Below are 17,051 nucleotides of genomic sequence, written 5' to 3'. Positions count from 1 at the left end.
CCACTTAGCACTTTAACAACACAACTCGTTATTGGAAGAACAAAGGATATTTACTGTGCACCAGCTGACAGAAACACAAATGAAGCTCGGTGGCTAAAACTATAATCTTACCGAACTCAAGCCCCCTTGACTTTAGTTTTATTTTAAGAGGTCGACTGAGGTAGAATCATCCAAAATTTTGCAAGAATACACAGGGATGAATAAGGTTCTCTCTATTCTATTCTAGTCGTATTTTTCTCTCTTACACCTTTAATTACAATGAGACCCTTTAGCTTTATCTTTGGAAACCACTTAGCTTTACTTTATCAATTATGCTGTAGCTATAATATGAATTTCTGTATGAATTCATTTTCAGACTTTATATATAAGGATAAAGGTAACTGAAGGCTTACCGTAAGTCGGCTTGGCCCAGTACTAGACACCTGGTTATGACCCCTGCCTCAATTTTCCCTATTATTTCCAGTAGGAAATGTCATGCTGTCCTGTAATGGCACGTGTTTTCCATCATACAATCATCTCTAAATGTCCAATTACTGGTGCGATTCTTTTACACAGTGTCAGTTCACTTTATTGTATTCATTCAGTGCCAGCTGAGGGTGTACTGCCCTGCCCACCTGCTCCATACTCTGCCGTACTGTGCCATCAGGTCCACATCTTGATGATGAATCACTGTTATCATAATAATAATCCTCTGAGCCTGGATTTCGTCTAAAACTCCTTTTTAGACGTTTTAACCATACTGCAGAGCTGCAGGGATATGGGATGCAGTGAAACGAAGGGTGACAGATCTTCCCTTCCCGTTCCCTTTATTGGCCAATAACTGCATGACCTCTGACCCTGTGTTCACACTGTGAGCCTCTTGGTTGATGGGTTACTATGTTGTGACCACATGTTGATGGTGCACGAGGGGCTTGAGTATGAGTATTGCATCTGCAGCACTACATAGATTTAAAATCTAATTTCAAGTATACTGCCGGGAGCATTTTTATAGCTGCGATGGTTGCCAGAGCATCTTGTTTGCTGTTAACTACACTGATAGGCGTCTAATTGTAGCTGGAAACCCATCAACTTTGTGGTGGGTGTGTGGAGACAAAAACAGATCTGCGCTTAAAAAAAATAGTCCATGTCCAATAAAAATGTATAAAAACTAACATGTTGAGCTTTAAAAGAAGAGGTCAATGCTGGTTTACTTTCGGTTAATTATATGTGAAGATTGATACCATTCTCATGCCTATGTGTTTAGTGTGAAGCTGCAGTCAGGAGATCGTTAGCCTATTAGCTTAGCATGAAGACAGGGAAACAGCTCGCATGGCTCTCTCCAAAGTCCAAAAAGTGTGAAGTACTGTTGTCTTGTCAAAATGGTGCCAAGCCATTGTTTCCGTGCCCCACCTCAATAGTCTGAAAAATGTCCTGTAGTTACGAAAGCTCATTTGTCCAACAGTGCATTATCCCGAAAACAGTCATTGCTCTATTGGCACATCAAATGGCAATGCTTTTTTCCTACTATGGAAAAGGTATGACCCACCCTATTCTGCCTCTGATTGGCTTATCCTGATATTACTACCCTAAGGGCATGATCACACATCAGCGAATGCAGGTGACACCTACGGAGCGAAAATCTTACTGAATATGGGCAGCACCTGATGTGATGGACGTGGAAGGCTAGCGTGCAAGCTAATTTTAGCTGGCTTGCTAATAAACACAGCAAAATATGATATTATTGGTACATTTTCCATTTATTTATATAATATATTATTTATTAGTCTTGCAATGAATGTAAGAGAACGGGAGGCGAATATTCACCAGTGTTAATTACATTGCATTGTGTGACTGGATTCAAGACATCTCAGACAGACTTCCAGTGACTTTTTGATGGTGCTGTTCTCGCTGTAAACTCTAAGGTTACACCAAATGTGAAGTGATGCTTGTGTATGTGTTTGTGTACATACACACTGACCACACGCCTGCTGTAAACATGTGTTAAAATGTACTTTCATGTATCAGTTTGCATGTTCAAATGGTTTCACATGCAGAAACTCAAGATGTGTTCCAGGAAGTGGACGGGGTGAAAGGGGACATGAGCACAGACCATATAAAAGCTAATACTCCTGTGTACCCCTCTGGACATCATTGACTCTCAGCATGTATGCTGAACCCCAGGGTAAGGGGTTAAAGGTCAGGGGTTGTCGAGGTTATGACCGATCCTCCCAGTCTTCTCCCCGGAGGGACAGGCACAACATAACACGTCTCTATTTATAACTATTTATAACTCTCTTTGCAAGGATCCTGTGTATTACTGCACTTCTCTGGAACTTGTTGGCGAGCAGCACGAGGCCGACCGTGTTTGGAGAATGTGGGGCTGCGAAATGTGTTTCTGTGTGTCCCTAATGACAGATAATAGCAGTTTTGAGTTTGGGACTGTGTTTGTGAGTGATTACATCTATGTGTGTGTTGGGTGTGTGTGTGTGTGTGTGTGTGTGTGTGTGTGTGTGTGTGTGTGTGAGAGAGAGAGAGAGAGAGATGGAAAGGGAGAAGTTTGCAGTGTGATAAAGTGACTGTCTAATTGCAGAGAGCCTCGCTGTGTGGCATGTCAGATTGTTCTTCCCCTGTGGCCTGAGGTCTCCTGCAGGGGGAATATGTTTGTGTGTGACTGCAAATGTGTGTGTGTGATGGATTTCAACTGCCTGCTTCAAGTCTTGGCAGGCTGCCTGAGCACCAGAGACCCAGTCAACCATATTTCATGCTCACTCAAAAAAAAAACACCATACATTTTTACCTTTATGTGGTTCGCTCAACTCTGTAGTCCATTACACCACTTTTGTGTTTGTGTGTGTGTGTGTGTGTGTGTGTGTGTGTGCTGAATGAGAGCGTTTGAGAGAGATGATGGAGAAAACTGCAGAGACTCCACGCTCGCTGGGCCACAATGGCTTGCATTGTTCTGGTGCTATAATCAGAGCGGACATGGAACTTGGCCTGGAGACCAAGAGGTCTCTGCAGCCCTGGACACAGGTGCTGGAGCTCAGATTCACACCAAATCCTGCACTGGAGAGTGAACACAGGGGGTGGAGGTGGTGTAGGATTTAATGATTTGATTTTTGTTTTTAGTTTGAGCTGGAGTCTGGTCTTAATCCAAACAACATTTCTCACTCAGCCTGAGTGATGCTAGGGTGCCAAGTTTTGCGATATCATCTCTGAGAATACTCCTTCCCCCAGTCTGACACAGTAAAGGTTAATACGATGTTGTTTTCTTGGCTCACAGCACTGGAAGACTACATTTAAAACGGTGTCCAGACTGTCTTAATAATCCACAGGCCTCATCCTGAATAGATTTATTTGGAAATACTTTTTATCAGACAGATAGCCCCTCTAGAAACTGCTGAAATTTGAGTGAACTGACCCTTTAAGGCTGATATTGCTTGTGTCAAGTCATTGCAGTTTCAGTGCAAGGGACTTCTATAGCTAAACAGAGCATTAGAATGTCTTATATTGGTGGCATAGCCTGTAAAAATAATGTATGTAGCTACTGTGATGTAACCCATTGGTTTATGGACACCCATTTTGGAGCCTTAAAGTCACCATCTTGGTTTTTTGGAGCCAGGAGTGACTGTATTTGGGCAAGAGGCTGAAGCTGGGGAGGGGCAAGGGCTGGATCTGACTTAGAAGCCGGGGACTCTATCGGCAGACAGTCTGTCAGTCAAAGAGGCCCACCCTTTATTATAGGTAACTTTAAGCCTTAATAAAATACAAACAGTTGTCATGAATATTAAAACTAGCTATAGGGACCAAAACTATTTTTGTACTATTCTGTAAACATGTTTATTTCTGCTGTAAAGTTGGGCATTTTAACATGACGGTCTATGGGGACTGAATGGCTTCTGGAGCCAGCCTCAAGTGACCATTCAAAGAACTGCAATTTTTGGCACTTGCCTGTTGGCTTCATTTTTTCAGCCCTGGAGGTTGCTGATTAGTTGGTAGGTAGAACTATGAAGAGAGCCAGGCTTCGTGTTTCCCCCTGTTTTTAGTCTTTAGGCTAAGCTAATCTCCCACCTCTAGCTCTGTGCTAGCATAGCATCAGCTGACTGCGCTAAATAACACAGTACAGCAGCTGGAAACAAAAACATGTGGTTAGTTGACGCTTCACCACATCATCGGAGTGCTGAAAAAAGTTGAGGCCAGCTCAACTGTCGTTTGTAGCACGTCACAACCATCAGCAGCTTCAGGTCACCTGCTTCCATTGAAAATTAATTGTAGTTGCTGTGTCTGCTGCTGTTTTGCTTGTAGTGTGAACACAACAAAAAGTGCACAGCAATCTCATCCGTACTCATCATATTTCGTTGCTTGGGCAAAAGCCCCAGCTATACGGTAATGGGGCCGATGGTCAGCCTTTTGCGTTGTATCTTGATGCAAAGGAATTAGCGGTAAGAAGGGTTTGGCAGTTAGTTGTAGGCAACAAAACTACTTGGTTTTAGATAGAAAAGACTGCAGATGTTGCTAAAAAACACCCGGTTTTGGTGGCACAAACATGGCTGGAGAGGCAGCAGCGTGTCAATAAAAAAGGCTGCAACTTATGTTGTTATGAGTTGGTGTCAAATGCTGGTCTCCTGGGTCAAAGTCCTGTGCTTGTTGGATCCATCAAGCTCTCATCCCACCAACCTTAGGCAGACCTTTGTGCTCTTTCAACTATGCACGTTGCTCTGAAGAGTTTGTGGAAAGTCTGATGCGTCTCACACAGGCACTAAGGGTGACCCTGGCGCCATTATAGTGATGCCAGGGTCACTGCCCAAGCAGCATATTTTGATGTCCAGGGAGTGAAACCAGGCTGATGAGCATATTTCCCAAAATGCTGAACAGATCTTTGCATCTTTGTGATCCTGCAAATCCATTTCAGGTGCAGTCCTTCTCATTTCCACTCTTTGCCAACCATGTAAACATGGTTAAATATATGGCAGTGGTTGAAATTTATAGCGTGGTATAGGCTAAAGTCATATGAGAGACAAAAGGGTCCAGTTGCAGAGGAAAACAATGCTCTATTGCCTTCATGCTACACCAGCCCCCACTATAAGCTGTGTGCAGATGGTCCAAAATATCGTATGATTAGAGGGCAACACAGTTATACTGCCTGCTGTACTTCTTTGCCTTTGTTTACATCTGGATGCTAACATCAGCAATTTCAGATTGTTTGTTTGCTGTAGAGGATCATTGCTATTATCTTCCCTGCTGCTCGGAACTTTTTAAGCAATCAGGTGGTTAAATTTTCGTATTTTCTGAGCTGCCTCTTTCACCACAGCTATTGCTGTTGTTGTTTTTCTCTGACTTCCTTTATCACCGCTGTTTCCTGTTTCCCTAGGTTGGGCAGAAATTAGTTCAACAAGCATGATGATGCTGTAATGATAAATTTGTCTATTCTGCTTTCAGTTAAAAATTATGTGGTTGAAATAAAAACCTGCAGACTTTGGGCCCACTATGGTGCTAAGGCGGAGACCTCTGACCTGAAACGTAAATACGCAAATAACACGAAACCACAGAATTAACACACACATTTGTAAACTGTGATGTGTTAAGCTTGATGTCTAGTTCAGGCACTTGACTTTAAGTGCTGTGGCATATAGGCCGGGAACTGTGACTTTAGGTTTGAGCAAGGCTGGGCTGATGAAAGATTCAGCTTTCATCAACAGCACAGAAAAGTGTGAAAAAACCTGTGTCACTCAAACGACACCTCAACACCTCTTCGCCCCGTGCTTTTCCACCATAATTCAGATGCCGTCTAAGTGGCATTTTTTTTTAAAAGTAAGCCTGAAGTATAACAAGTCCATTTACTCCACTGGAGCACCAGACACAGAACTGTGACTAATAAGCCGGTGGTAGAGCATGCAGGGAGCGGGTGTTCAAAGTTTTATAAGATTAAACCACAAGTTCTCAGAGGAGCGTCGTCTAATAAGAGGCTTATGATGGACCAACAGTCTCCCAGGGGTCCAACCATGTTAATGATACAGCTTTCTCTCTCTCTCTCTTTATATGGTGGATTAGGAGCTGTGGTGCAGTGTGCTCGATTTTTAATGTGAGTTTATTTCTAGGAGTTGTTTGTGAAAGGTGTGAGATTTATTTCTCTGGACTGGTTTTCTCACGTTTGTTTTAGTGCTGTGTTGCTTTGTGTTGTTACAATAAAGGTGTTTTAGAAATAAAATTCTTTTTTTTTCTCCCGTCAGCCAGCTGTGAGGAGGTAGAGTTGAGTTAAGACCCCTGGCTGGTGAGTCAGTGTTTCCACAGAGCTGCTGCTGGCCCTTCTGGTTCTGACTAGACCTGGCCAGGAGCCTCTCTTATACACTAGCCAGACTGAGTCAGCAGGAGAACCAGTGCACACTGTGTGTTTATGTGTATACAGATTAAAGAAATGGTTTGACATTTGGGGAAATGAACTTATTTGTTTTCATGTTGAGAGTTACATGAGAAGATCGATACTACACTTGTGTCTGTACGCTAGATATGCAACCCAATTGCCAGAATAGATGTTGACATTGTGCATTACACTTGTGAATTATTATGTACCGGACATGTTGTAACTTAACATTTCAACAACGCTATGGTCAATGTGTGGTTAAGGCACAAAAACCATTTGGTTATGATTAGAAAAATATCATGTTGTGAGTTAAAAATACCAGGCTTTGGTGGCACAATCATGGCAGGAAACACAGCAATGTCTCAGTAGGAAACAGTCACTTTTTGGGGACTATCCATTGCTCCGACATCCCATAATTCTAAAGTGACATAGTTCGAAAAATGTCCCATTGGACCAAAGGCCTTTTATCCCAAAAACAAATGCCTATTGGTCCAAAGGGCCTTTCTCCGTCAGCACTCTCATAAACAGAAGCACATGGCTAACTTGAATGACATCTGACTGGCTAGTACTTGTTGCTGTTGTTGGTTTGGTTAGGTTGGTTCGGTTTAAGCATGGAGCTTGTTGAAAGTCTGGTGCATCTCACATAGATGCTAAAAGGTGCCCCCAGATGTCACATTGCTCAAGCGATGTATTTTGACGCGCTGGCTGGTAAGAGTATTTCCCAAAATGCTAAACAAATCTTTACATCTTCATAATCCCGGCAAGCTATACTTGGTGCAGTCCCATCTCGTCAGCAACTGTTGTTATTATTGGTGGAAATACAGCAATGGGTTGCTAAGAAACACCTATGCTTCATAGCTAAAAGGCTGTTGGAAATGCAGCAATGATTAGCTTTTCCTTTATCTTTGTTGGTTTTGAACAGTGGTCTGCAGCTTGGCAAGCACCTTGCCCAGGTGACCTCACCTGGGCAAGGTGAATAAGGTCAATAATTAGTATATATATATATATATATAAAAAGAAGCAACCACTGTACATTTTCACTTGGCTCCATGCTGCTTTCTGCTGTTTACTAACTTTGTTTTCCAGCATGTTCATTAAGGCAGACTCATTTGCTGCAAAGCCTGGACATGGTTCTGGCCTACTTGCAATGGGAAAGGAGTCTATGGCCTATTTTTAGGTTTTTCCGTGTTTAAAAACTCACAGTTGTATGTTTTTGGTGGAAAAGGTGTGTTTGTGAGCTTTAGAGGTGTCGGCAGGCAGATTTTGAAACCTGTTAACAGAGTCAGGCCAGCTGTTTCCCCCTGTTTCCAGTCTTTGTGCTAAGCTAGGCTAACCAGCCACTTGGTGTAGCTTTATATTTAACAGACAAACATGAAAGTGATGACGAACTTCTCATCTAACTCTCAGCAAATAAGCACATTTCACAAAATCTCAAACTGTCCCTTTAAGGTTTTTATTGCATGCATGTTGAAATAGTGCTAAACTTCGGCTCCATCATCAAAAGAAAGTGCTTGGAAAATTCCCCTTTCCAAGCATTGGAAAACACGAGGAACGGCCCTGTAATGATTTGGTGTTAGAAATTTATGTCAAGGTATGCTTGATTCCACTGAGCAACTTCCAAGGAATAATCATCAGGATTACTAATGCGTGTTATATAAAGGATCCATGAGGAAAGACAAATGCTGTTGTGTGTCTTGTGTGTCTGATCACTTAAGTTACAGACATAGCGGACTTCATTCTCGACACACTCATGAGGGGACCGTCTCATGCGGCTTGTCAGCGCCGCGTTAAGCTGTAATAGCCGCACCATAACTTCTCAAAATTGATTTGATTCTGGGTTGTGTTTGTCTTGGCCGGGGCCTGTCTTTGTGGTTGTGGTCTCAGAGTGGAAAGCAGAGGGCAAGAGGCGGAGGAGGAGGGAGGGTGGAAAGACTGGAGGGAGAGAGAAGGAGAAGAGGGTGGTATTCAGAGCATTATGTAAGACATCAAACAGGTCCAGTCTGGCGAGGAGTGTTGATGTGAGAGTTGTGGGCCCCTTGGGTCAGGTGGCCTCTCACATAGCCTCCCATATGGTCCACATTTCCCCTCATTGCCTCCGCCCTTCGTCTAATTGGCAGGTAATGTATCGTCGCTCTGGCCTATCTTCCTCTCCGTCACTGTTATTCTTCTCCTTTCATTAATGGAAGGCACAGCGGTGGTGGTGGTGGAGGTGATAGTGGCTCCGGGCTTGGCACTGCGCCACAGAGAGGCCCCAGCTCTGACACTTTATACAGCGGCAGGTTTTACCAAGGTGTTCATTTCAGGAGCGTCTCCCCTGCTCCGACTTCTTCTCTTTCTTCTCCCCTCGGCCGTGGAAGGTAAATCAAAGCTGGAGCTGATACTGGAGACTTTATTCAATCTGCGGTTACAGCGCTACACTCACCCCGCAGTTGTTATGGACGTACACTCATGCGTACACACACATGACTACAGGCATGTTTACTGTACATGTGTGTTCTCCACCATTCATCACTCCAGCTCTCACCATGTTATCCTACAGCGCAGGCTTTTCTTCCCCCTCTCCCACTCGTAACCAGCCAGGCGGCTTATTTTACAGCCTCTCTGCTCAAGTCACTGCGAAGCATAACAATACACCAGCGGACATATGTTTGTCATAAACCTCGAGGCTTGAAATTACATTACAATCGTTTACACTTTGAACGAGGTTCAAAAAGAATCATTGTACACCACATTTAATCATGCACTGTGCTTAATGTTCATAATGCTCTTGTGATTTTCCACTGCTGCTGGTCAGTGGAAGCCTAACTACAGCAAAACAACACGGGCCAATCAACCTAAGTAGGCCTGTTAGTAGCAGTAAATGCCAAACCCCTGTTTGTTATGCCTCACAGGCCAAGTCTCGCACTGCAGTGACTCCATGTATGGGCCTGGAGCTCCACCATATCCAGATTCTGGGTTAGCAAGCTGCTTCAGACATGACAGTAGCAACAAGAGCCCAGTCGAGTTCGTCAGGAACATAAATGTCCATAGGATTTCTCTAACATCCTGTGCTGCTGATCAAGCCAACATTACCGTCTGGTGCACATGGAAGAGCTCAATTACATAACTTAAGACTTTCATTAGCCTCTCCGCTCCATTGAGTTCTCTGGGAAAGGTCCAGATGTGACTTCATGAAGGGCCCTCTCTATGCTGAGCCTGTTCGCTCTGTTCCGCTATGCCCCCCCTCCCACCTCCTTCTCCATCCCTGCAGCTGTAAGCACTCAGAGGAAAAGCAGGGAGAGAGGGGAGGGAGTGCTTTATTAAAAAAAATCAGACACCCAGTAGACCCCCCAATCTCCCTTCAAAACAGTTCCAGCCCCACCCAGAGCAGGCCTATGGTCCCTCTGCCTCCCATAGGTCTTCTAAAGTAGGCCAATAAGTCTTTTAGCATGTGGTCTCCCTGTCAGCCCGAGGTGGCTGACTAGACAGGCTGCTGCTCCAGGCGCAGGGGCAGGAAGTGGGAGCCGGCCAGGAGACACTCTCTGAGAGGCTGCCCAAGTAAACAACCCTCCCCCTTTTAGCACACATGCTCATACACATTCGTATGTGTTTGTATGCTCATACACATTCAGATGTGTTTACATATGCGGCCGACTTGTACATATACACACACACTCACTTGATGCGTCACCACCAGAAACACTGACGACCTTTTACTGGGAAGTACTATAAATCCGGATGGCACTGTCTTACTGTTAATATCATGACGGTTTATGGATGACGTTAATTTATTTCAGGCTTTTCGGTTTGGCTGCGACCACAATACCCTTTTAAGACCGAAAACTGGAAATTGTTGAGAGCCTTCTAATCAAATTAATGACTGTGTTGTTTGATCGCGTGTGTGCAAAGCATGAATTTGTACAGCTGTGTGTGCGCCACTGTGGAACGTCATACCAAAATCCTATGCCAAAACAACAATTTCTGCCTTAAAGGGGTAGTTTGTTCTACACATTGCTGGTGTTTGATATCCACGACTGCTGATTGGGTGATTCTGTGTCTGAGCGTCGTGGTCATGATGGTTTTCCAGAGCTGGGCAGCTGTTGTGTGACGCTGTGTTTCTGGGAAGACAGCGGACACAGGTGGGGAATCAGTTAGGGCTGTGATTTACAGAAATCTCCTTTGCCTCGCATTGTGCTGTGACCTTCCTCTGGGCCTCCGCCTGCTCTCACACATCATGTTCCCCTGTTATTCCCTGTCTCCGATAACAATGATGCCTGATTTGCAGAGTGGAAAACCCAGATGAGTTCCCCTTTGAGAACAAATGTATTATTTCCCTGTAAAGAACTATTGTGTCGGTGGTTGAGGATTTTTCTTGGGTAAGCAAAGCTGTTTGTAAGAGTTTTCAGGCAAGTTCAAGTCTCAAACCTTAATCTGCATCTTTATGACAATTCTAAAAGAACTAGTAAAATGAAATGTTAAAATAGAATTTGAATAGTTTCCGTTCAAAGCTGTGTTAAAAATGATTGTACATAACAGAATCCTTCAGGTGCATCAGCCTGATAATTAATAAGGGGACTCAAGGTCACCAAACAAAGTCTGCTTATTGCCATCCTGTTTGTTTTTAATTGTTCTGGGATTTTATTAACTTAAAAATAAAGACTTTAAAAAAAGAGTCTCTTGTTTTTAAGTCACAGTGAAGTTGCAGTTAGAGTTTCTTTAGCATCTATAATGTGCCATGTTTCAGCAGGTAGATTGCATCATTAGCTAACTTCCTCTATTAGCCACCATAAGTTAGCTAGCGGTCATACCAGATGGAATAACGCTGCAGCAGCAATATTTACTGTAGGAGCGGTAAAACAGTCATAAAGTGAGAAAAGGTACTCTGTTATCCGACGATATGTAAAGTTAGCTAACTTTAACATTAGCTTACGTTAGCCATAAGCTAGCTGTCATACTAGACCAAATGAGGAAGTAAAAACAGCAAACCACATGCGCTAAATTAATCAAGGGTGTGTTTTATTGCTTATCATTCAACTTTGTATTGAGAAGATGTTTATCTGTGATGTGCTAAAACATGGTGGAAGAGTAGCACAAGTTGATAAGTCATAATAAAATTAGCAGACTGACTCAATAATGTGTCAGCATTGTTATCATAGATTTGGTAACAAAAACTTAGCCTGATAAGGTAGCTGTCATACCAGACCAATTAAGGCTGTAGCAGCAAACACCTCAATGTATTGAGTTAAGCAATGTGTTTTATTGCTAATGAATTCAATTCAATTTATTCTTTTACTTTTGTAAATAGAATAAACACTGCAATGTTTATCTGTAACATACTAACATACCCATATCCAGCAGTATCCATCTAAAATTTGTTGATATCCGCTTAAATTAGCCGCCATAAGTTAGAAATCATACAAATAACCAGGCTGTAGCAGTAAACATACCCCCAGTGTAAATTGAACAAGAACTTATATTATGCTAATATTGGAGGCCAAAGGCCTTTTTTAAGACACATGAGTGGGGTATTTACAGACGTGTTCTATGCTGTAGAACAAAATGTGAAAGTCTCTTAAGCATCTAACCAAAACCCATTCAATAAAACCCACTGACTTTGAGACAAGGAAATCGAGAATACAAAAATACTAACTCATTTATGGATTTTAGGACTAATTTTTTTGAGCATTGTATTAAGTTTAAATTAGCCCATCAACATTACTATTAGATCTAAATGAGCGTTTATTAATATGTTTTAGCAAACCAGTGGTCTATTTATGCTTATGTTGTACTTGAACTTTGCAGAGTTGTCGGTGAAAGCAAACAAATCTGTCCACACACCGATAAATTCTCTATTTCCTTTAGAGACTTTTACTTGTTTTTTCCATAGCTAGCCTAGCTAGCACACACAATGCTAGCCACTGCTATCGAGGCAGTATTCGGTGTATAGGCTACACATTTTTACAGTTGGAGAATGTAAGAATTTCTTTAGGCTTACAACAATGATAAATGAAAATTAAAACTTTTTTAAAAAACATTATTTATATCCAGATCATTTTTTGTAAAAGCCACAGGGAGTCACTGTAGAGGGGCTAAAGAGCTGCATGTGGCTCCTAACCCATAGGTTGCCCATCCCTGCTCTCAAAGTATAAAGTGCAGGTAGTACAAGTATAGACAGGAGAAGAAATATGAATATACTATAGGTGAGATAGATGCATTAGTATTAATATGTATCGGAAGAGCATATAGTACAGGTACGTGCATGCAGGCCCACAGTTAGTGTGGCAGAAGTAAGTTGGCAGCCAGTGAAATAGAGACAGTCGTTGTGCAAATGTCGTTTCATCATTCAAAAGTTACATGGTCACGTTTTTGTTTGGAAGTCTCAAGTCCAGGCAGTTCTGATGTCCTATTTTTCATAGTTTAAATCTGTCTCAAATCTAAGTTTTAGCTCTGTCACAGTGCAGGTCTCATAATAATAATCTTAATCTGAGTACGCTGTCTGTCAGCCTCCAATAGAGTTTACAGAAACCCTCAAACAGAAACAGTAAACTGTGGGCACACTGAGTTTGTGATTGTTGGTTTACTAATATCCTGACACCACCATGACTAAAGGCCTTTGTGTAAAGTTACACTCTAATCCTTTTTTTCCTGCCTACCTGTGCGAGTGCATGTCGCAGCAGGTAGGCAGGTGAGGCTCCAGGGTGAGTGTAAGACAGGACAGGTTTCAGGCCGGGCCTTATCTTTACCATGGAAGACTTACCTTGAGAAATCTCAGTCAGACACTTCCAGATAATCTCTGCTGAGTTTTTACAGCTAAATTCCTCAATCATGAGGAGCCCCACACACGTCCCGGAGGGAACCCAATATCCACTGTTTAATGTGCCTTTTCATGAGCACTGCTGCTCTGTGTGTTCAGGCTTATATACGAGCTGGAGCATGCACACACGTACGCCTTAGTGTGTGCGTACTTGTGCGTGTTCCTGTGTGTGCTTTTATGTGTGGGTTGTTTCTGTGTGCTCTTTCTTAGTGAGTGGGTGTGAGATCTGTGGTTTCTCACAGTCAGTTCTTATCTTCGTTTCTCTGAGCCTCAGCCAGCGGATCATTGTGAAATAGACACACACACACAGAAAGAGAGACACAGATACAGAGTTCACTTTTAACTATTCCCTGACCTCTCAAGGCCAGATATCTAGGCCTTGTTTACAACTCAAACAAAAAAAAAATGATACAGTCATGGTTATATTAGCAGGAGGGTGACTTTTGTCCATTTGCCTCTCTTTGTGTGTCTCTTCATGTCACCATTTTTTGTGGCCTTTAAGTACTTTATCATGTTTTCACTGTTTTGTCATTTTCATCATGTGAGCGTTGAGCGTTAGATCCCTGACAGACGATAATCATGCTTAGCGCAGACTTGGCCTCAGTACAAGACAGAGCAAGGACTTCCTGAAAAACTATCACTGATGTCATCTTCTGTCTGTCTTTTACCTCTAAAAGGCCAGAGTGACTCAGAGCGGCTGGTTAGTTACAGGTCTATCATGGTCTACTGCTTATCTGTAGGTGGGTAGGAGCGTAGGAGTGTGTTTATTTCTAGGAGTATGATATGTGTGTAGTACACACGCTGAGGTCATATAAATCAATATTGAACTGGTAAGAAACTGAAAAGTGAGAAAAGAAGTGAGAAAGAGGTTGTTTCCGATCGAAGGAAACAGATGCTGCAGAATCATGTGGGAGGAAATGCTGTTTTTAGCCTTAGCATGGTTCACTGGCTTAATGCTAACCTCATCCACTATCATCATCACACACACATAGGACATAAGTGAGGAGCTGGCAAGTGGTGTAGTCACTCTCGGTGTTTCAGTCATGGTGTGTTTGTGAAAAGTGCGGAAACACAAAGAAATGTTACACAACATTAGTCATGTTTTGTCTTTTTCTGCCAACATTTTACTCACCGAGATAATTGCTGAGATCTTGGAACACTGCTGAAATGAAAATAAGAGCAAGAAACACCATCACAGAGGTTTTGAATTTACCTCCAGGTTAGTCAAATGTAGTTTGAAGAGAAAACAATGACAAATAAATGTGAAATTATCACCCAAACTATCCCTATAAACCTCATTTGACCTACCACAGTTACTGTAGTTGTGCAAACACAGTTTTCTTGGGTAATAAGGGAACTTTTGTTTTTACCTCCAAAGGAGTTTGGATTAGTGGTTTAGTAAGGACTTTGGACCTACCTACTATTTGCCCCGTTTTCTGTTGAAACCACTGTTCAGGTTATCTCCTCAGGCTAAAATATATTGAAAGATGGGAAATCACTCTGAACTCAGTCTAATTCCCAGGTCATCAAATACTGATGCTTTGTCATGGCATCCGATACAGATGCACAAGGCACCCATTAGTGTCTATATGACATGCTTCAGGCTAATTAACTCCAATGTAAACCTATCCACAGCAATATTAGACGCTCAGAGCAACTGACAGTATGAAGAGCAAGAACATCTGCATAGGGACAATGGGTCAAACAAACACAGGACTTCACACAAGAGACTACTGTTCGTGTCCCAAGTGAAACTAAGGATGCTTTCACACCTGCCCTGTTCGGTTGGGTTCAATTGAACTCAAGTTCATTTGCCTCCTAAGCGCGGTTTGTTTGGGCAGGTGTAAACACAACAATCGCACTCGGGTGCACACCAAAGAAGGTCTCAGCCCGGTTGCAAACGAACTCTGGTGCGGTTCATTTGTGGTGAGAACGTGTTCTGACCTCAATCTGAACAAGATAACAAGCAAGACTACTCTAGGTCTGAAAGCACTCTAAAAGTCAGTCGCAAGTTTTGGTGCCGAAACATGTTTTTCCTGTGAACACGGAAGTTAATTTGGAAAAGACACTGTATGCATGTAACGTGGAAACTGACACGTTCAAAACTGACACTAAAGGGGTACCTTGAGCGTCATAAATCACCCTGGACAATGTCTGAACAATCAGTTTGGGACGTTGTCCAGAGTTACCACAAGTAGCACACACCAGCAGGAGACTGTCTGCGTCAGAAGCGTTTCACCTACTGGAAATAATCTGCTTGGTCAAGGCAAGGGTTAGGGTTAGTACCTGGGAGGATGCAGGACATGACGCAAGATGCAGGACATGACGCAGAAACCACTGCGGTCACATACGCGGTTCGTAATTTGGTTTGTTTTCTTTTGTTTTCTTTTAGTGTTTTAGCCTCATGATGGAAATGTCATCAACACGCTCACTTGCTTGCTGTGAATTCTCGGGACATTTGTCTGCTCTTTTCACACATGGGCTCAGTCGGACATTACATGGACTTTGAACTGGGGAGCCAGCAAGGTAAAGTCTGTATATTGTCTGATCCAACTGATTCAGATATTTGCTTTCTCACATGCTCTTCCGGGTACGATCTAGATAATTTAAGGTTATTTAAGGGGAATGTGTTGGAGGGGTTGCACATAGACTTTGCTTTGTATTACGGGGTCACGGGCAAAGAAGGTTAGTAACCACTGGTTTTGATAATCTGGATTAACCGCAGGCTTGTTTACAACCTGTCTGACAACTTGTGTTTCTTTTACGTCACACTGTGTTGTAATGATGTTCCCAGATCTCTACAATGTTAATACAAGCAATGGAATTGGTGGTTAAAAACACAAATAAGATCATGCTGGTTATAAACTAAAATGATCCTGTAATTAGAGCAGGAACATGTCAAAATGTGCAGCAGGTGTTGCCTCACTAATGGAGCCCACTTTCCTCCCATTGGGCCATGATGTTGGGACTCATGAGACAGGAAGTGTTAAATGGTTCAGTACTCAGGAGAGCTGATGGAGAGACTCACTCGGCCCAGTGGACCAGAAACCCAAAGCACAACAGTGTCAGGTTCGAGACGGGCTCTCCCATTGGTCAGTCCTCGTCTGTTGTTTCCACCGGGCCAGCGCGTCTCGTTAGGAAAAAGTCAGCGCTTGTCCATTAGCACAGGGCTCAGCAAGAGTTTAGTGACTCTGTGTTTGTTTTTCTGTCACACTAAGGAGTGGAAGGGTGTGTTTCCACAACCTGTCAGACGGCCATCATCCTGCGCTCTCCTGTGAAGCCTCCTCACCTCTCTGCTCCTCTGCTCAACACATATGTGTTTTCTCTTCCTTTCTTTTGCAGGTCAAGGGTTGCCACTTAGCCCAGAGGGAAGAAAAGCACATGTGACACTGGATCCTGGCAGGGCTAATGGTCATTACTCGGTAAGCAGTGTGTCATAGCCTCAATCGCCTAGATAATAGGGCTGCGGAGTGCCTGGGTTAAACCCACAGGATCAGGGAGTGGTTGTGACTGTTGTCTTTGTTGATCTGCAATCAGTCTCACTGTGACACATATGGCCCTAGACCTACAAAGATAAAGCCTGCCATTTTGCTGCAGGCAGCAAAGAAATCTGCATGACTGGGAAGTAAAGTGTTACATATACTGAGCAACATGATTACTAACTCTAACTCTGAGGCATCACAGTCACTGCTAAAGCATCATAATCAGATGAGATATTTCATGAAAATACGCGAATACCCAGAAACATTATGTGCGAGAAATTGAAAGGTTGAAAGTAGGACAAGACTGATTATGACAAAGCCACTCTACACCACTGCTGCAACACAAAAGGCAAAGGAGGCAACATTATCAAAAAGTAAATGGAAGTGGCCACAGTGTCGGGGTATTCCACTTCCCTCTGTCACTCAAAGTCAGTAATCT

General features: G+C 42.9%; 1 long non-coding RNA gene across 2 annotated transcripts in view; it reads left to right on the top strand.

The window, feature by feature from the left end:
• Positions 1–17,051, top strand: part of LOC125901121 (uncharacterized) — a 214,039-nt gene that overhangs the window by 89,648 nt on the left and 107,340 nt on the right. For both annotated transcript variants that reach the window (XR_007450937.1, XR_007450936.1), the window contains exon 4: positions 16,473–16,552. This is a non-coding gene — a long non-coding RNA (uncharacterized LOC125901121). The remainder of the gene's footprint in view (positions 1–16,472; positions 16,553–17,051) is intronic.

The sequence above is a fragment of the Epinephelus fuscoguttatus genome, linkage group LG14, assembly GCF_011397635.1.
Source record: "Epinephelus fuscoguttatus linkage group LG14, E.fuscoguttatus.final_Chr_v1".
Classification (NCBI taxonomy): Eukaryota; Metazoa; Chordata; class Actinopteri; order Perciformes; family Serranidae; genus Epinephelus; species Epinephelus fuscoguttatus.
This window is presented reverse-complemented; position numbering and strand designations above follow the sequence as displayed.